This window comes from Dromiciops gliroides, chromosome 1, assembly GCF_019393635.1.
Source record: "Dromiciops gliroides isolate mDroGli1 chromosome 1, mDroGli1.pri, whole genome shotgun sequence".
Classification (NCBI taxonomy): Eukaryota; Metazoa; Chordata; class Mammalia; order Microbiotheria; family Microbiotheriidae; genus Dromiciops; species Dromiciops gliroides.
Genome location: NC_057861.1, coordinates 164,433,421 through 164,454,987, shown reverse-complemented (window position 1 = coordinate 164,454,987; position 21,567 = coordinate 164,433,421). Strand labels below are relative to the sequence as shown.

The following is a 21,567-nucleotide window of genomic DNA, read 5'->3' as shown; positions in this document are numbered from 1 at the left end:
TACAGTATTCAAGTCCTTGGGGCTTTTTCCAGCCCATCTCCACCATTCCTTCCTTTTTCCTGCTAAATTAACAGTTAACCTGAGTGTGTGTGTGTGTATACACTGTGTATATATACATACATACATATATACATATTGTAACGATTGGAATGACATTGCCTGCTGGAGACTTACTGTAGAAAAGTTCTGCCATGAAAGGAAGGTCTTTGAGGGCAAGAACATGCATCTTTTCTTTGGTGTCAGGAAGAGCCTGGCGCTCTGACTAGGTCTCTGTCCTATGGAAAGCGAGAGGTAGAGAGCGAAGCTAGAAACGTGCTCTCCCTTTAATAGATTAATCTAGGCCTTTCTCTCTCTCTTTACCAAATTCTTATTCTCCTTAATAAATGCTTAAAAGCCTAACTCTTGCTAAAGCTTATAATTTATTGGCGACCACTCATTAGATTTTTTAGACAGACTAGCTAGAATTTTAGCCCTTAACAGATGGCTGAACATGAAGAGGAAAGCTGAACCTCACTCTTCTGATCTTCAGGTTGGGTAAGAAATTTCCCCTACCCTGTCCCTTTAAATCCTAAGTACTGCTGTATTGCTGGGTGTTTTTCCTTTAAATTTTTTCAAATGGACCTTTTAAACTCCCTAATTACCCTATTTTTGAGTTTAGTCTGTTTAACCAGACAAATGGGATCATGTTAATGCTTTGTTTTTGTGGATTTTCTATTTTTATTTTTATTTTTATTTTTGTTAGAAGAGCCAGCAACTTACTCACACAAGGAAATATCTCCCCCTCTCCCAACCATGTTTTTTCAGAGAAACCTGAAGAGATTCCCTCAGCTTTTCCATGTTCTAACACTAATTGTTGCTCTAATTTGTTTTTTGGGGTTTTTTTAGTGAGGCAATTGGGATTAAGTGACTTGCCTAGGGTCACACAGCACCCCCTAGAAGTTTTTAATCCCCTAGCACCTGGAGTCAAAGTGGGGGAAGAGGAATCCAGGCCTGAGTTCAAAATCAAGTCTGATTCAAATTGCCCTCCCCTCCTCTCTCCAGACCCCACTTTCTACCCCCCTCCCATGGCCAAGCCCCGTGCTTCCCCTGCCCGGGAAGTCCAGAGATCTGATAGGCATGCGCAGCTTTCTCTACCTGCATTTGCAGCTTCAGGCTCAGCCCTTCCCCAGCCTGGCTGTGCTTCTGACTCAACCTTAGAAAGCCCTTTAAATTCCAGATATGCTCGTTTTGTTCATAATTTTGCTAATCTGCTTTTGTCTTTAATTAGTAAATTTCTAAAGCATTTGTATTATGAAAGGCCCAACAGACAATATATAGAGGGGTTAAAGAAGAAAAACTTAAGCTGAATAAGAATGACAATCATAGTTCAAGACTCCGCTTCTTTTGCCATGGAAGGGTACATATTTTACAGAAATATATAAGTAAGCAGCAAGGTCTTGATATGAGTATTAGGGATTTTAGATATCGGAATCAAAAGTGTTCTAAATTCACTCAGATTATTAATGTTAGTTCAGAGGTTACATAGGATTTCTATGCTATTACATCTACATTTTGAAATTAATGGTATGGGCTTATTTTCAGAGATTTTCATGCTTTTGAGATTGTGTTTTATACTTAGTTTCTAAAACAAGGAGAATATTTGTAAAAGCTTTTTATAGTCATGTGATCAAGTTTATATTTTATAATACTCTTAATATTAAAAGTTCATATTCATTTAGATTTCCTTAGTTTGAATTTCATTGTCTTTTATTGTTCCATGTGTATTTTCTTCTATTCATTCGTCTATCAAATTTTGAAACATTGCAAGATGGTTTTGATTTCATAATACAATGTTAATTCTAGGAGTATTGTGCTCCCATATTCTGTTGTTTGTTTTTGTTATTTTTTTCTCAACTGATTATTTGATCAAACTCTTGAAAGCATTTCCTTGGCAAATTGGTTGCCATGGAAAGTGTAAATTGATTCTAGAAGTATTATTTTTGATAAGCATATTCCCCCCCCAAAAAAAAGAGGGGAACATTTGTAAAAGTTTTCTTTGTTCAAAAAAAATTTTTTTGAGATTGTGCTGTGCTTTAACTTGCATTTAAATATGTTCTGATTTTTCACAAAAGTAATTGTATACTAAGTAAAAAAAAGTATTATTTGAAATTGTTGCATAATTTTACATTATATTCTGAGTCAAGGTACATTCACATTTTTTGCAATCATTTATAATCCTCAATTTTTAAATCCATATGAGACTTGGATTATGGGAACTTATCATTTAACATATTAATTGCCTTTATTCTGAGTTATCAGATGCCAGTTGGCCAAGATGCAATCCTCCAATCACAAGAGGAATACATGCAAGAGCAGACACTGAACTGTCACATGAGGGGAGACATGCATGAAGTCAAGGTATGGCCGAGGGAATGGCTTTTGACAAATGTTGAGGTTGGATTCTCTTGGTTTAATATTTTATTTTTCCCCCACAATACTGTACAGATGGCTGGAAGTTTTGATCCCACCCATCTCACTTCTACACCTGGCTTCTATGCCCCCTCCTATATGTCTGATGCCATGGACATCTCAATCCCATGCATCTGATTAAGTCTGACTCAGTTTCTTCCAATATGTTCAGTGGAATGGATATATATTCCATCCACCTATTTTAAGCCTGGCATACTGCGTGGGCAGTATATATTGCTTAAGTGTGGGAATGCTCATATCCCATCATTTCTCTGTTCTTTTACAGTAACCCCCATAATTATCTCAGGTGTTATGATAAATATACTGTTGAATTTGGCCTTGACACCTGTTATCAATTATATTAGATTTTTAATTTCTCATAATGGCATGAGGATAATTAGGCAGGTAATGCAAAAAGTGATGAAACAAAGATAAAAACTATTTTTAGAAATTAATATCGCAGCAATTGTCTTCTCAATTGACCCTCCATAAGGGGGGACTATAGTAATATTATAATTTTAAAGAATGTTTCAATTTTTGTTTTATTATATGTTTCATGTGTAACAACTAAGATTCTGAATTCCCTTAGACATATTTTTGAGAACTTTCATTGTTTGATTTGATTATTGACAAAGCTATTTTAAAGTTGTGTTAAGCTCAATTTTGTAGGAAATTTTCCTGGCTGATTAGCAGCATCCACACATCAACCCCTGAAAAGACTTCCATTCCACGACTACACCTAGAGGATGTCTGAGAAAAGACTTTCAGAGACTTTAAATGAACAATTTTGTTTTGTTGTTGTTTTTTTTCTCTTTTCTCTTTCTGTTATAACATACACCATCTATAACATGTACTCTGCAGAGGTCCTCCCTTTGCAAGACCAATGTCAAAGCGTTGGTTCATGAGGACAAAAAAACCCGCCCCTCTGGACAAAACTTTCCTCTCTCCCTTTTCTACATTGTTATTAACATATTGTTAGCATAGGTTATTATATTCTGTTATTTTTGACTGTTTCATCAAGAAAACGTCCCGTTTCTTGAGGAAACAAAGCGGGGAACTGTAACGATTGGAATGATGCCATCTGCTGGAGACTTACTATAGAAAAGTTCCGCCATGAAAGGAAGGTCTTTGAGGGCAAGAACATGCATCTTTTCTTTGGCGTCAGGAAGTGATGTCTGCGTATGGGAGGAAGAAGGAAGAGCCTAGCGCTCTGATTAGGTCTCTTTCCTTTGGACTCTGGTGGAGAGCGAAGCTAGAAACGTGCTCTCCCTTTAATAGATAGATGAATGTAGGCCTTTCTCTCTCTTTACCAAATTCTTATTCTCCTTAATAATGCTTAAAAGCCTAACTCTTGCTAAAGCTTATAATTTATTGGCAACCATTCATTAGATATTTTAGACAGACTAGCTAGAATTTTAGCCCTTAACAATACATACACACACTCAAAAAAAATAAACACAGGACTGAGGAAATAAGGATATACTTCAGATAGAATAGAAGTAGCCAGCAGAAGGGTGATTAACCTAAAAACCCTGGAAAGGTAAGCAAACTTGTTCAAGAAATCCCTCTAGGATTTTCATAAGCACTTTATATGGACACTGAACTCTCTACTTGCAATTTTAGAAAGCCTTTCATTATCTGATAACTTCAAAGGCATCCATTTGTGATGTTTCCTTCCCATTCTCACTTCCCCTTCAAGAAATCAGGAGGTTGGGGCAGCTAGGTGGCTAGTGGATAAAGCACCAGCCTTGGATTCAGGAGAACCTGAGTTAAAATCTGATCTCAGACACTTAGTAGTTGTGTGACCCTGGGGCAAGTCACTTAACCCTCACTGCCCCACCATAAAAAGAAAAGAAAAAAAAAGAAATCAGGAGGCGAAATACATCTGTATCTCCTCATCAATAATCCCAAATGAGTCCCCTTTTCTATAAGTCAAGTAGCTTTTGCAAAGGCTATCTAAAACTAGGCTACACACCATGGAACAATACATTTAGCATACCATGTCTAAAATAAAATTTTAAAAACCAGAAAATCTCAAAGAATGAAAAACTGATGAAGAACCCAAAGGAGAGCAAGGGCCCCTTAAGGAAGTATAAAAAGGCCATGGTTGAAAAGACTGTGCAGAGTATCATCAACATTGTGTGTTGATCAACTGATAGACTAGATTCTTCTCACCAATCCAATGGTACAAGAAAGTTCCAAAGGACTCATGATGAAAAAGGCTCTCCAAATCCAGAAAAAAAAAAAAAAGAAGCTGTGGAATCTGGACACTGATTGGACCATACTATCTCTTTTGTTTTTGGTGCTGTTGTTTTTCTTTTTTGAGGTTTTTCCTTCTTGCTCTGATTCTTCTTGTATAACATGACTAATGCAAAAATGTTTAATGTTATATATCAGATTACCTGCTGTATAGGGGAGGGGGGCAGGGAGGGGAGGGAGGGAGAAAAAATTTGAAATTGGAAATCTTATCTAAACAAAGTTTGAAAAAAGAAAGAAAGAAAGAAAGAAAGAAAGAAAGAAAGAAAGAAAGAAAGAAAGAAAGAAAGAAAGAAAGAAAGAAAGAAAGAAAGAGAGAAAGAAAGAGAGAAAGAAAGAGAGAAAGAAAGAAAGAGAGAGAGAAAGAAAGAGAGAGAGAAAGAAAGAAAGAAAGAGAGAAAGAAAGAAAGAGAGAAAGAAAGAAAGAAAGAGAGAAAGAAAGAAAGAGAGAAAGAAAGAAAGAGAGAGAGAAAGAAAGAAAGAAAGAAAGAAAGAAAGAAAGAAAGAAAGAGAGAAAGAAAGAAAGAAAGAGAGAGAGAAAGAGAAAGAAAGAAAGAAAGAAAGAAAGAAAGAAAGAAAGAAAGAAAGAAAGAAAGAAAGAAAGAAAGAAAGAAAGAAAGAAAGAAAGAAAGAAAGAAAGAAAGAAAGAAAGAAAGAGAAGGAAAGAAAAAAGAAAAGACTGTGCAGACAATGGATATGTCATGGGTACAGAACTACACTTGGCCAGGAGATGTAGCCCCTGAAGAACAGGCATCAAATGTTTGACAGGTATGAAAGGGGCCAAACAGCCTCATTTCACTCAATACCAGATAGCTACAGAATGTGTGTTCTTGGGAGCAAAGCAGTATAAAAATGATACCAACGATAAAAGTGCGTACATGTATTACGCAGGTTAAGGGAGTCATTAGTATTTTTCTGAGCTGGTCACAAAGATGGGAGAGAATGAACACTCTACTCACCTTAGCAGAAGAGGACATCATAATTCACTCTGGTGTTGCCAGTCCAAAACAAAGGGAGAAAATGAACGGGCAAGAGCCTGAAGGAAACAGATGGAATAGGATCTATGGTGCAGGCAAAGGGATAAGCTTTACTAAGGATATAATAAGAAAGGATATTTTTTGTGTGACTTTAAAAACAAGAGAATAAGGTTGATGCTGCTAATGTCTGAGAAACTGATTAAGAGCTTACTAACACCTAGTGGGGATGCAAATGAAATGAAGGAAACAATCCCTTCCTCTAAGGATTTCTCAGCAAAATTGAGGCAGTTCATGTTGGAATAAGTCCACTGTTCTCATGAAAAAGGAGGAGGCAATGTCATCTGCTAAAGTATGGGGATTGTAGGTGTGGCAAGTAGAAAGTAAAAAAGCTGGGAAATGAGACAGAATAAGATTACCAAATACCAACACTCCAACAATGGGAGCAATGAGAGATCTAGAGATAGAGATACAGGAAGGAAAAGATGTGCACTTCACAAGTAGATCAGGGAAATCATGGTCATGAAGAGGGTTAGAGAAAAAGATGAAAACAAAACTCAATTCATGAGAACCTCAGGAACAAAGAGGGAAAGGCAAAAAATACTGGACTAAATAAATGTAAGGCATAATGCTAGAAACATGCTCCAAACTATAAAAGCTTGCAATTTAGAAAAGGAGATAACTGTGGATAAGCCTAATTTTTTCCTGTCATAATTTAAAAGATACTCCTGGACCTCATTTTTCAACTGTCCATTTCAGGAGTCCAAACTATTTTAGTTATGCCTTCTTGATCATATTGGAAATTTGTCCATTGTCTCTTTTAATTCTAATATGATTTTGTTGAGAAGCTCCTAAAAACTTATCTGTATTACTCATAAATATAGTCTGTATAGCAAATGAAATGACTCATTGGGATTGAAAAGGGAGAAATAAATACAATACATTAGGCTGGGGCGGGGGAAGCAGTATACAAGATATGAAACACTTCCTCTTTTACAAGGGTTGTTAACTTTTATGTTATTGGGCCCCTTTTGTGTCTGGTAAAGCCTATGGACCCTGTATAACAAAGTTTCTAACTGCATAATAAAATACAAGTTTACAAGTAAAACAACTGTAATAACATAAAGATGTATTTCCCCCCACTCACCTAAATGCAAAAACCCACAGAAATCTACTCACAGATTTCTCAGGGTCCATGGACCCCCGTTGGAGCCTACTACCTAGACCAATAGTTTACACTGTATTCCACAATAAATTAAAAAATATGTAACCTGAATATTAGAAGATACTCCATAAACAACCGGAACAGAAGCTGATCATATACTTTACACAAATCTAGGTAAGGAATGCATTCTTAAACAAGCAAGGAATAGAAGTAATTATAAAAGAGCCAATTTTGATTACAGTATTAAAAATCTTTTACAGAAAGAAAATTAATTCATCTAGGATAAGAAGGGAAGATGAAGTCAGGTGATAGGGTGAAGCTGGAGATGGAGGTGGGGGAGTATAGAGAATATAGAAGAATAATTAAGAATGTAATACCCTGGAGAATGATATATGCAAAGGCCTAGGACCTAGAATCTAGTATACATGTAACAGGATTTGCCTTGGGGCGAAGGGGGGGTAGCCCTTTGTCAGTCTCAGAAGGAAGAATAGGAAATGATTTTAAATGGTCTGAAGATGAGGAGATAGGGAGAATAGGAAGCTCATTCTTCAGTAAAAGTATTTGTCTTTAGAGGAAAGGAAGGAGAATGATGTGTGTGCTCTTATCAATACAAATAATAAATAGCAAAGACTGATTAATCCAATAATCCATTCTCCACCAGTTTGTACTACTTTCTTTTCATCACTTCCCAATTTTCTGTAACCACCTTTAGCTTCCCCACTGTGAATAAATCATTTTTCTTCCCAGGTACGTGCTGAGTGAGGACAACCCAACAAATCCTCCTACTTTTGCTTCATGATATAACTGGATGGTGTCCAGAAGCATGAGACCATCTGGAGAACAGGTAATGGTTTAAGAGAGGAACTGACATTAATAAATAAACATGATATTTATTCCTACAGCTATCATCTCCTAATTTTCCATCTCCTGACCTAATATCTCTTCCAGTTTTCAAGCCAGTTATCTTAATCTGACAAATGAATATTGCCACCTGAATGTCTCACCAAAACTACAAACTCAACATGTCCAAAATCAAGCCTGTCAATATTTTCCTTGAAATATGGCCTTCAATCAGTATCATTAACAGTACCTCTTTTTCAACTTTTGAAATATTGGTATTATCTGAATATTCTACGAATTCTCATATGGAGCAAATTAAGAAGTCCTGTCTCCTCTCTTTTTACTCTACCACTAATTCTAGTTCTTGCCATTATTACCAAACACTTTAGAGAGCTGAAGCAAAAGGTCTTCTTGTATCTCTCCTTTACTTTCCACCCACTTAGAATCCATCTTTCTTATGCAGTTTCACTGTTGTTATGGTGAGATCTCTCAGGGCCTCAGTTTCTTAAATCTCTAAAAAGTGAGGCAATTGTACTAGATGATCTCTCTGGTCCAGGTCTAAAATTTTAAATGGAAAATGGATTTGGGGTGGGGAGAGACTTGAGGCAGGCAGACACAACAGCAAACTATTTTAAATTTTTTATTCTGAACTTAAGTATTTCCATAGCATAGAATAGAAAAAAAGGAGACTGCACATGAAACTGCACATCTATTATGTACAACTTACTATTCCTTTTGAATATAACAAAACAGTTATCACATAACTTTTCCACTTCCACCCACCCCCATCCCTCTCCCCCACACCTCTCACCCCAGAGACAGCTACTATTATTGCAATAATCCAGGGAAGAGATGATAAAGGCCTTTAATAGAGTGGTGGCACTGACACAGGAGACGGGCTTTATAACAACTGACATTGCAAAAGTAAAAGACAAGCAACAGAATGGATTTGGGGGATGGGGGGGTGGAAAAAGAGTGAGGAATTCAGGATGACTCCTAGGTTGTCAGCCTAAAAGACTAGGAAGATGGTGTTTTCTTCTACAATGAAAGGAAAGTGGGGGCAGCTAGGCGGCGCAGTGGATAAAGCACTGGCCCTGTATTCGGGAGGACCTGAGTTCAAATCCAATCTCAGACACTTGTCACTTACTATCTGTGTGACCCTGGGCAAGTCACTTAACCCTTATTGCCCTGCAAAAATAAATTAAAAAAAAGAAAGGAAAGTAGGAGGGACGAAGTTTGGGGAAAAATAATCGGTTCTCCTTTGGAAGAGAGAGTGATTAGAAGTGCCAAGTAGAATCAGGATTGAGAAAAGGCCATTAGATTTGGCAAGTAAAAAATAATTATTAACTTTGTAGAGAGCAGTTTCAATGGAATGATAAAGTCAGAAGCCAGATTGTAAAGGGGTTAAGAGAAAATAGTGGACCTATTCTAAACTGCCCTTTTGGAGGAGTTTAGCTACAAAGGGCAGGAGAGATTAGGGAAAAAAGTTAGCAGGGCTAGAAGGATCAAGTAAGAAATCTTTTCAAGTTGGAGGACACATGGGCATATGTTTGTAGGCAGCAGGAAATGAGCCAGAAGACAGGGAAAGACTGAAAATAAGTGAAAGACTGGAGGTGACAGAGGGAGCAATCTGGAGGAGAAAGGATAGCAGGAGATAACCTGAACAAGTAGAAGAACTGGTCTTGGTAAAGAGTAAGGAGTAATGCAATCCACAATTTTTAAAAATTTGTTAAGTTGGTTCCAAGTCACGTGACCAACAAGATGGAGGACTAGACGTTTTCTCTGATCCTAACAGTCTCAAATCTGTCCAAAACAAAGCTTCATGCTCTAGTACACTAGGAACCCAAAAGAACTCCATAAACACCTAACTACCCTTAATCAGCACTCACTGCCCCAGTACTCACTAAACTAACTGTAGAAACCTAACAACTGCAGTAGGTGGTATCTGCCAACCCCACCCACCATGTTTGCAACAAAGTGCAACTCTACACCTTGATACTCCCCTTCCCAAATTCTTTCCGGTGTCATAGAAATTTGCAGAGGTATCAAAGGCCAGCACTGCAGGAGCCTTCTATGATGTAAAAGATTTCAGCAGGAGATTAGAAGAACAGAGGAAATGGGACAAGACACATGTCTGGGCTTGAAATAGAGCTCACCCCAAACTCCAGCAAACAACCCTCTTTCCTAGATCCTCAGAAATGCAAACTGGCAGAAATCTGTGCAGCCTACACTAGCACCAGCATGGCAAAACTCTGTATTGCCATGGCAGAAAACTGAGAAACAGAGGGAATGGGACAAGATGACACACGTGGGCAATACCAATGGTCCAGCATTCCGTTAGAGGCAGTTTTGTTACCCCCCCAAGTCACTTGGGCTAGAGACCTAAACTGGTAACTTGAACTGCCCAACATGGAAGGTGGTTGAAATGCTTTGAGATACGCCATTCAGGGAAACTGCTATCAGAATAGAGGAAGTCAGAAAAAAAGCAGTAGAAGAAAATACTGAAATTACCAAAGATCCTAGGGGGAAGAAAACTGAAAGACTGAACATAAACAGATAAATAAAAGGGAGAAATATCAACAGCAGAAGGAAATATGGCCTCAAGATAGATTAAACAAGTACAGGTATCCATGAAAAAAATACCATAAAATAAAGGAAAATTATTCAACACCTCATAGAGCTGAGGAGGATTAAGGAAAGTATGCAACCACAACAGTTTCTCAGTGCTTTAAAAGAGAAATGGAAAAAAAGGAAAAAAAGAGGGAAATGAAAATTGAGAGAAGAATTTATGGCCTATATAACAAAAATATCTGTAGAATAGAAAAATGTGAATTTGGGGTGGAAAGTTATGCCCTGCCCCTCACATTATACAAAAGGACAACTGATTAGGAATGAAAATAAAGAAGTGAAGGACAATCTGAGAGAAGAGTACAATAAGCATAACATTAAAAGAAAGCATGCTCTCTATATAAGCAAAAAAGAATCTCAAAGACAAGGGGCAACCTTAGAGACAACCTCAAGATTATAGGTCTTCCAAAAATTCTTTGTCAGGTATAAGGTACTACATAAATGTTAGTTATTATTGTTGTTGCAATAATCAACCTCACTGGTATTCTGTAAGGAAATCTCTCTTTCTTTAAAGTACTATATAGGGGCAGCTAGGTGGCACAGTGGATAGAGCACTGGCCCTGGATAAAGAAGTACCTGATTTCCAAATCCAGCCTCTTGACACTTACTAGCTGTGTGACCCTGGGCAAGTCACTTAACCCCAATTGCCTCACTTGAAAAAAACACACAAAAAACCAGCAATATTGTAAGGTATTCTGCTGCGAATGACTTAGTTATTTTCAGCAATGCAATGATCCAAGACAACTATGAAGGACTTATGAAAAATGCAATCCATCTACAGAAAAAGAACTGATGCTATCTGAATTCAGATGGAAATGTATATTGTTGTTAGTTCCTTTTTCTAATGGGTTTTTGTCTGCTATGTTTTGCATGACTGCACATTTATAACTTATACTGAATTGCTTGAGTTCTTAAGGGAGGAAGGAAGAGAATTTGGAACACAAAGTTTTAAAAAATGATGTTACAATTTGTTTTTACATGTAAGAAATAAATACATACATAAATGAATATATTGGGGGGATTATAGGTCTTCCAGAAAAATATATTAAGTAAAAAAGCCTGCATCACTATGCAAAAAAAACCACCCCAAAACTGTCCAGAACTTTTGAACATAATAAAGTGTCAATTAAAAGATTTATACTCCAGAAAAAAAGAAACAAAATCCTAGACTGCAAACTGAAATGCATAGTGGATAATTCTTTTTTTTTTTTTTTTTTTTAGTGAGGCAATTGGGGTTAAGTGACTTGCCCAGGGTCACACAGCTAGTAAGTGTTAAGTGTCAGAGGCTGGATTTGAACTCAAGGTACTCCTGACTCCAGGGCTGGTGCTTGATCCACTGCGCTACCTAGCTGCCCCTCATAGTGGATAATTCTAACAATTCCACTGGAAAACAAAAAATTCTGCAAATGACTAGGAAAAAGACACTCATAATACAAGACTACTCTAAAACCACCATAAATCACAAGAGGGAATATTAAATATTTAAAAGAGCAATCCAATGGAAAGTATTTAGAAGAGCAATGGAGTTCAGGATGCAACGCAGGGTGACTTATCCTACAAATATAAGCTTAATCATAAATGAAATAATAAAGGCCTATGAAACATTCTTAGACAGAAAATTAGACCTGAAGATTATCTGCTTAACAACCTGGACAATAGAAACACAGGAGGGGTGAAAAAAAGCCAGCAGCTAAAGACAGAAACAGCAACAGTGTGACAGTAGAGAGAACAGTAATAGACTCCTTCCTTAATGTACACAAGGAGAGAGAGAGATTAAAGGTGGAAGACAGGTAGAGGTAACACTGGAGAGATGCACCTGGAACATTAGAATCTCACAGTACCCTAATGCTTTTTGTAAGAGTACACTACAAGGGGGCAGCTAAGTGGCGCAGTGGATAGAGCACCAGCCCTGGATTCAGGAGGGCCTGAGTTCAAATCCAGCCTCAGACACTTAACAATTACTAGCTGTGTGACCCTAGGCAAGTCACTTAGCCTCAAAGTACACTACAAAATGTAAGGGTACATGATGACTCCTATGAATCATCTCAGAGATTCTCAGAAAGAGAAGAAACTACAGTGGAGTGGGGGAGAGGAGAATGAAAAAGGGAGGAAGAACAGGAAGGCCTTGTTTTGGTAGAGAAAGGGGGGTACCACAATGAATGCTCCCATGGGTGAAGAGATGAGGACCTTGAACTGTATGTTATCTGTGAGAAATTGGCACTAGACAAAACCACTCATCCTACCTAGGGAGGAGGAAATTTGGAGCTCCGGGAAGAAAATGACATGTGGGGAAATGGGAGATTTGGGGACAAAGGGGGAAAGGAGGTGATCAGAGAGTTGGTCTAAATCAGTGATGGGCTACATAATGGGGAACACGGGCGGGGGGGGGGGGGGAAGGGGGGACCCTGCCGTCCATGTCCTCTGTCACCAGCAGAAATTGGCATTTTTCTGAAAGCAAAGCAAAATGGAAAAAGGAGAGATGGGGTAACAAACTCTTCAGACAGTAGCAGAAACTGCTTAGAAGGATGAGGCCAGAATGAATACCTTTGTTCTCGATGCTCAACAGAAAGATAAAAGAGAGGTTCAAAATAAATAAAGGAGTTATGAACTAAAGAATGAAGGTCTAGAGAAGACAGAAAGGGAGACTACTAGCTAGATAGAGCAAAGGAAAGAAATTGACATTGGAATGGGCTATAAAAATCTTTTTAAAATTCACGAATAGGACTAACTGAACAGGAAGAATATTCTACTTGACAGAGAAAAAATAAAAAGGGAAGAATTAAATAACTGGATCAAAGAAATAATAATTAAAACTAACAAATAGGGGGAGGGGATTGGATTAAGGGTTAAGGGAAAAGAGCCAATGAGAACAGAGCTACCTTAAAAAAAAGAGTAAATGATAGTAACTGGAGCAAGTTAGTACTATGTTTATGGTAGAAATGGGGGGGAATTATAATTTTAAAAAATATATTATTACAGATAAATGGAGAAAATACATACCTCTCAACTTTAAATGTGAATGGATTAAACAATCCAATAAAACAGAAAATTGACAGAAAATAACAGAAAACCTTATAATCTGTTGTGTACAAAGAGGCAAAATAAACTGAAAACTAAAAAAACACTATGAAAGTGATAAATTACACTAAAAGTTAGCTCTTTGAGAAGACTAATTAAATATGCCTTTAGCTAATCTGATTTTAAAAAGGACAGAAAATCAAATCAGCAATAGCAAATGAACTACACACAAAGCCATAACAAAAACAGAATAAAAGTATAATCAGAATACATTATATACAGGTATATGCTAATCAAAAACAAACAAAAAAATCTTCAAAAATATAATATCCAAACTATTAAAAAAGACCAAATAGAAATTTAGTCAAATAATACCAATAAAAATAAAAAGACAGCCTTTGCCTTCAAGAAGTTTACAATTTAATAGAAGGCAATACACAAAAGGAAGCTGAAAACATGTGCTATGTATTATATTTGTGAGCATTTTTGTGAAGGTGGGATGTCCCACAGATGTAACACATTCACACGTTTTCAGGGGTTTTTCAATATGTTGGTCAGTTGTGCTGATTTTTTGTCTTTAAAAAATTCTACTTGCCAATATGATGTCCTGCTGGAAGGGGCAGGCAAGGGAAAAAATTACAATGATACGAAAAGCAAAAGGCATAAAAATTTTTTTTTTAAATTGTGTTTTCCTCACAAATATTTTAATAGTTCTGGACCTCTGATAATCTCTTTCCATCATTTTCTTCAATGTCTTATGTCTATTGTCTTATGTAGCATATAAGAAACAATGATGTTAAGAGTTGGAAAGACAGTCTCAAGACTATTAATAATGAAAATAATTTGCAACAGAAATAGTTTTTAATATTTTCCTTATTTGACTTGGGTCTCATCTAAAACTTTCAGAAAATTCTTTTTTTCCTCTTTAACTTCTTCACATTTTTAATACTCTAGTCACAACTTTTCAGAATTCTTTTCTGTAACATTTTGATAAACGTTTCTATTTTAATTTGGTGTTTTCATTAACAACTATGACATTTCATGTGGCTAAGAGATCAAATGTTCTCTGGTTAAGGTCTTTTTCCTTTTCCTTTTTTTTTTTTTTTGCAGGGCAATGAGGTTTAAGTGACTTGCCCAGAGTCACACAGCTAGTGTCAAGTGTCTGAAGCCGGATTTGAACTTGGGTCCTTCTGAATCCAGGGCCAGTGCTTTATCCACTGCACCATCTAGCTCCCCCTCTGGTTAAGGTCTAATGGAAACTGTTGATGTTGACTTTTAAAAGCAGTTGATTCTGATTAATTTCATGTTTGTTAGAATATAGTCAACTTCTTTTAAAAATTCTTTCCTTTATATTTTATTTCTGGGAAGAAGGGGTAAAAAAGATGCAATGTTACTTAGTACTGGTACCTTTCAACTATACTGAAGAATGAATTCACAACATATAGTTAAGACATCTATGTACTATTAGTGTATAAAGTCAGGAAGAACTAGGCTTAAATCCCAGCTCAGACACTTATTAGCTTTATGACCCTGGGGGTAAGAAGTCACTCCATATCTGTAAAATGATTGAGGTTTGGAATCTGTGGCTTCAAAGGTTCCTTCTAACTCCAAATCTATGATCCTATGATTCTAAGGTTATAACAATAATTTCCTGTAGGAAAGAAACTTGATGCTATACTGAGAGAATAGCAAATGCCAAGCTGAACATGGAACATTAGGAAGTACAAATTTTCTTGACCCACTCACTATCTAGATGGCACAAGGTCAATACAGGAAGAATTTTTTTAAAAATCTGATTATAGACTCAATATTAATGATCACTACACCCAATTAAACTTGCTTTTGCAATCATTTACATTTTAATAAATGAATTTCAGAGCAAAACGTCAATTTTTCATTTATGAAAAAGACAATCTGGGTAAGAAACAGAAAAGAACCCATCATAAAACGCTTATGGTGACAGGGAAGACCAAAACACAAACTCAGAAGAGGACAACAATATCAAAATGCCTACATGTGAAAAGCCTCAAAAGGGGCTAGATGAATTGGTCTCAAGGCCAAAAAGCCCTTTTGGAAGAGATCAAAAAGGATTTTGTAAATCAAATAAGAGAGGCAGAAGAAAAATTGGGAAAAGAAAGTAGAGTTATACAAAAGAGAGTCAATAACTTGGGAAAGGGACAAAAATTGACTGAGGAAAACAACTCCTTAAAAACTACAACTGGAGGAGAGCTTAACTTTAAAAGGCATGAAAAAGGCTCTTTACTATAGTATGTATGGTGGTGGTCAGAAGTGAAACACTGGTAAGAACAGGGAGGGTGAAAGGAGAGAGAAAAGTATAAACAACAGGGAACAATACACAGTAAGCATAACTAAGAATGTGAATGGGATGGAGTCTCCCATATAACGAAAGTGGATAGCAGAGTGGATTAAAAAACAGAATCCTACAATACGTTGCTTACAAGAAATACAACTGAAGCAGAGAGTGACAGAGAGTAAAAGTAAAAAGGCTGGAGCAGAATATATTATGCTTCAGTTGAAGTCAAAAAAGTTAGGGGTAGCAATCCTTATCTCAGACAAAGCAATAGCAAAAATAGATCTAATTAAAAGGAAACTACATGTTGCTAAAAGGTATCATAGTAAATGAAGTCATATATGCACATAAATATATATGTGCCAAGTGGTATTGGGTTCAAATTCTTAGGAGTTAAGTGAGTCACAGGAAGAAGTAGACAGCAAAACTATACTAGTGGGGGACCTCAATCTCTCTATCTCAGAACTAGATAAATCTAACCATAAAATAAATTAGAAGGTAAGGAGGTAAAAAGAATTTTTAAAAAATTAAAATATGATAAAAACTGGAGAAAATTGAATGGGGATAGAAATGAATATACCTTTTTCTCAGCAGTACATGGCACGTGAACAGAAACTGAGCATGTATTAGGGCATAAAAACCTCAGTCAAATGCAGGAAAAGTAAATGTAATCCTTTTTAGATCATGATGTAATAAAAATTACATTTAATAAAGGACCATGGAAAGATAGACAAAAAAATTAATCTCATCCTAAAAAATGAGTGGGTCAAACAACAAATCACAGAAACAATCAACAATTTCATCAAAGAGAATGACAATGAAACAACATATCAAAACTTACGGAATAAAAAAAAAACTTATGGAATGCCGCCAAAAGCAGTTCTCAGGGGAAATTTTATATCTCTAAATGCCTATATGAATAAAAGAAAGAGATCAATTACCTGGGAATGCAACTAAAAAAGCTAGAAAAAACAACAAATTTAAAATCCCCAATTAAATACCAAATTAGTAAATGGTATCATAAATTAAGAGCCAGAAGAGACTTTAGAGATCATGTAGTATAAGCCATACTGGGACAAGAGAAGATATATGCCTTATCCAAAGTCACACAGGTAGTTAAATGACAGATCCAAGGTTCAAATGCAGTTTCTCTGTCTCCAAACCCATCATATTTTCCACTGTATTGTTATCTGTTCAATTATGTCCAACTCTTCATGATCCCATTATCCAATTCATTTTACAGATGAGGAAACTGAGGCAAATAGGGTTCGGTGACTTGCCCTGGGTCACACAATGTCTGAGGCCAGATTTAATCTTAGGAAGTTGAGTCTTCTTGACTCCAGGCCTGACATTCTATCCACTGCACCACTAAGCACATTGCCTAAAGCCTGGGGGGGCATGTATTTAAATAAGCTTTAAGTCCATCTTCTAGATGGATATTTCTGAAGTTTATGAGTGGATCTCAAACTGGTTCCCATCTTATTGATGAACATCCTTCATCCCCACTAAGTGTATTGACTATACTGCCCAATTTGTTTTAAGATTTCCAAATGGATACTACATAGAATAAAAGAGAATAACAACAAAACTGATTTCAGGAAATAAGACTTAAGAGAGAAACTTTAAAAAAAATTAAAGGATTAAATTCTCAGTTCCCAAATTATATTGTAAATGGGTGATTATCCAAACAATCTCATACTGGATAACAAATAAGAAAAAGTTCTTCAGTAGAATAGCACAGATAAAGTCACATTATTAAAAATTAGGTGAATGTCAAGAGGACCTGAGTTCAAATCTGACCTCAAACACTTGACACTTACTAGCTAGCTGTGTGACCCTGGGCAAGGCACTTAACCCCAATTGCCTCACCAAAAAAAAAAAATAAATAAAAATTAGGTGAACAGAAGATTCTAACTATAAACAGAGGGAAAATTGTAACCTCATACAAACCAAAAGAGATTATAAAAGCCTTCTCAACTAAGGTTTTTTTGGTCTACCAAAGTCAAGATACATTTAGAATCAGAAGATTAAGAATGAGCAAATCTTTGTATTTATTTATTTCTCATAAGCCAGACCTACAAACAGGAAACATAAATGTGTAAGATTACAAGCCATTCCCCAAAAGACACAGTGAAAGGATAAGTTTTTAAAAGAAAATATATACTATGAACAATAACAATAAGAAGTATTTTTAAAAATCACTAGTAACCACAGAAATGCATCCCTGATATATCACCTTACACTTAACAAAATTAGCAAAGATGGTAAAAGTGGAAACTTTGGGGTGGCAGTGACATTAATTTTCTACTTATATAACTTTGGTATGAGAGTTGGTTCAATTATTCAGGAAAAGACAGAACATTTACTCAACTATTCCTACCTCTCCTGGAGTCAGAACCAAAGAAGTTTGTTGACAACAAGAGAATACCCCTGGGGGCAGCTAGGTGGCACAGTGGATAGAGTACCCAGCTCTGGATTCAAGAGGACCTGAGTTCAAATTGGACCTCAAACACTTGACACTTACTAGCTGTGTGACCCTGGGCAAGTCACTTAACCCCCAATGCCCTGCAAAAAAGAACAAAAAACCCCAACAAAACAAAACAAAAAAGAGAGAGAGAGAGAGAGAATACCCCTAATGTACAAAGTAGAGTAGGATCAGTATTATTCAAAAAATGAGGCCAACAACTGAGGAATGGCCAAATACTTTAGTATATGAACATTATATCGGGATTCTTAACCTAGGGTCCATAAACTTAAAAAAAAAAAGTTGAAAACTATTTCAATAATTAGTTTCCTTTGTAATACCATGTGTTCTATTTTATGCATTTTAAAACATTATTCTGATAAAAGGTTCACAGTCTTCATCAGACTTCCAAAAGGGTTCAGGACATACAAAAAAAAAAAAAAAAGCAAAATTAAAAAGATTTGTATGAAGCATAACCTAAACTGAAAAAAGGAGAGCCCACTATCTAATATTATGAGGAGGTGGTAGAGTTAAATGTAATGAGTAATATAATAATAGCACAATCCCTTCCTTTCTGTGAATGAAAAGCACATTTAAAAAGTGGCAAGTTAGGGGCAGCTAGATGGCACAGTGGATAGAGCACCGGCCCTGGAGTCAGGAGTACCTGAGTTCAAATCTGGCCTCAGACACTTAACACTGACTAGCTGACTAGCTGAGCTGTGTGACCCTGGGCAAGTCACTTAACCCCAATTGCCTCACTTAAAAAAAAAAAAGTGGCAAGTTATATTAAGCACACCAGTCAAAACAAAAGCAGGAAACAAAATTGTTTTTTAAAATACCTTTTTATACAAATAAAATCAGATTTCAATAATTGGAGAAATATTATTCATGGATAGATGGTCAATATAATAAAAACAAAATTTACCTAATTTATATATTCAATTAATTAATTCCCAATTAAATTACAAAAAAAAAATTTTACTGAAATAGAAAAAACACGAAACTCATTTGAAGAACAAAAAGTGAAGACTATCAAAGGGATTAATGGAAAAAAGAGAAGGAAGGAGGTTTAGCAGTACCAGATCTTAAACTATGTTATATGGCAGTAATTATCAAAACTATCTGGTACTGGCTAGGAAATAGAGAGGAAAATCAATGGTACAAAGTAAACATACAATTTACAGAAGCAAACAAATATAGTAACCTTCTATTTGACAAATCTAAAGACTTAAGATTTTGGGATAAGAATTCATTATTTGGCTTAAAAAAAAAAAAGTTGGGAAAACTGGAAAGCAGTATGGCAGAAATGGACCATAGACTTGATCTTCACTCTTACTATCAATTGGATATGATCTCATAGAAACATCTGAAACTCCAAATCCAAAACTCAACTCATTTTTGCTGCTAAACTCTCTTCCTCTTCCTATACATACCTATTTCAGGAAATACACTTTAATGTAATAGAACTCCTGATGAAAAGATCAAAGCTGAGCAGAAACTTTAAAATTCAAGCAAAGAAATTTTTAAAAGAAAAAAGGGTAAATACAAGTGATAAAAAAAACAAGGGTAAACTGTTTACATTCTAATATGAGGAGATACATACATCCCTTGAGAATTCTATCATCATCAGGGGTCAAAGACGTAGTCTAATTAGACAAAAAGCCTGGGAAGCAGTTATATTTTGGTGATCTTAAAGGAAGAAGGGGGAAAGGAAGGATAGGGAAATATTTTACATAACTGAGATGTCCAAGTATATACAAATGGGGGTAGGGAGTTGCAACACTAGAACTTCACTCTCATCTGAATTGATCAGACAGAAGAATAAACACAACAGTACATATCATACAACAAGAAAAACAAGAGGGAAATAGAAGAGAAAGGGAGAAATATGAAAAATAGATTAAAAGAGGAATTAGTCCTATACAGAACTAAAGAGGGTGGGCTTTAAAGTAAGAAAGTATAAAAGAAAATAAAGAAAAGATAAAAATCTGTTATTGGGGTGTCTCTTTAGCAAGAGAGACTCAGCTTAACAGAAACAAATTAAAACAAACCTACTTACTTAATGCCTCTCACACTAGACTTCTATAATATGAGAAAACAAAGTGATGAGATATGAGAAAACAAAGTAAAAAAAGTACAAAAGAATAGGAGGAAGGAAAATAAATAATTAGTCATCCTAACTGTGAATATGAATGAGATGAACTCATCAAGAAAACAGAAGAGGATAAAGGAATGGATCTGAAAGCAGAAACATACTTGAAACAGCAAGACCAGAGTTACAATAAGGGGCTAAAACAATCTATTACACTCCAGGTGAAGAAAAAAAGGCAGGGGTGCCAATCGTGATCTCAGACAAAACAAGCAAAAATAGACTTTACAGTACAGAATGGAATAATGTAGTCTGAAAAGCAATAGTGCTCAAGATATTCAACCTTGCAAATCTGAACCAATAAGAATTTAAAAATTCTTAGACACATACAAAAAACCCAAAACAAACAAAAAAATCCTTGAAAACTAGACCTGAAGATTTATTTTCTTCAAAAACCACACAACAAAAATATAAAAAGGTTAAGTAAATACAACAGCAAAACATCAACAGAAAGATCATTACAAAATTTTTTTCTAAATGTAAATCAAGAGACATGAGTGAAAAGCAGATGTCAAATGAAAGTGATTGTTCAGAAACAAAACAATTATCATGGACTAAAAAGCCACAACTTCCTGCCTATGTGTGAATATATATTTTTGTGGGATTAAATTACAGACCCATACCTCTAATGAATATTGAAACAAGTATTTTAAATAAAACTATAAGCAAGGAGATCACAGCTATCAAAGAGATTATCAAACTATAGGCTATTATTAGTAATATATTTATTTTATTAAGATGGTTCAATATTAGAAATCTATGAAAATAACTGACCAAAAATCATGATTATATCAGTAAGGAAAAAGCGCTTGACACTAAACAATACTTATTCACAATAAAACAAAAATAAACAGGTATTTTCTTAATCTGATAAGTAATAACCATCTAAAACTAAGAGTCAGCATTATTTGTAACAGCAATAAACTAGAAGCCTTTCAACTAAGATCAGGACTAAAGCAAGGATATTCAGTATCACATTATTATTCAAAAAATGCTAGGAATACTATAACAATCAGATAAAAAGAAATCTGAGGGAACACAGGAAAAAAGGAAAACAAAGTCATCATTTTCTATAGATGTGATGATTTAATTAAAGAATACTAGACAGTCAAGTAAAAACCTAATTTAAACAATACCTATAACCAATTTGCAGGGTGTAAAATACAACCATAAAAATCACTAGTAAAGCACCAGCCCTGGATTCAAGAGGCCCTGAGTTTAAATCCAGCTTCAGACACTTGACACTTACCAGCTGTGTGACCCTGGGCAAGTCACTTAACCCTCATTGCCCCACAAAAAAACAACAAAAAAGAA

The 21,567-nt window shown here is 35.7% G+C and overlaps 1 protein-coding gene across 2 annotated transcripts in view; it reads right to left on the bottom strand.

Annotated features, from left to right (window-relative positions):
• CDYL (chromodomain Y like) overlaps positions 1–21,567 on the bottom strand; it is a 206,761-nt gene that overhangs the window by 159,970 nt on the left and 25,224 nt on the right. The window lies entirely within an intron of this gene.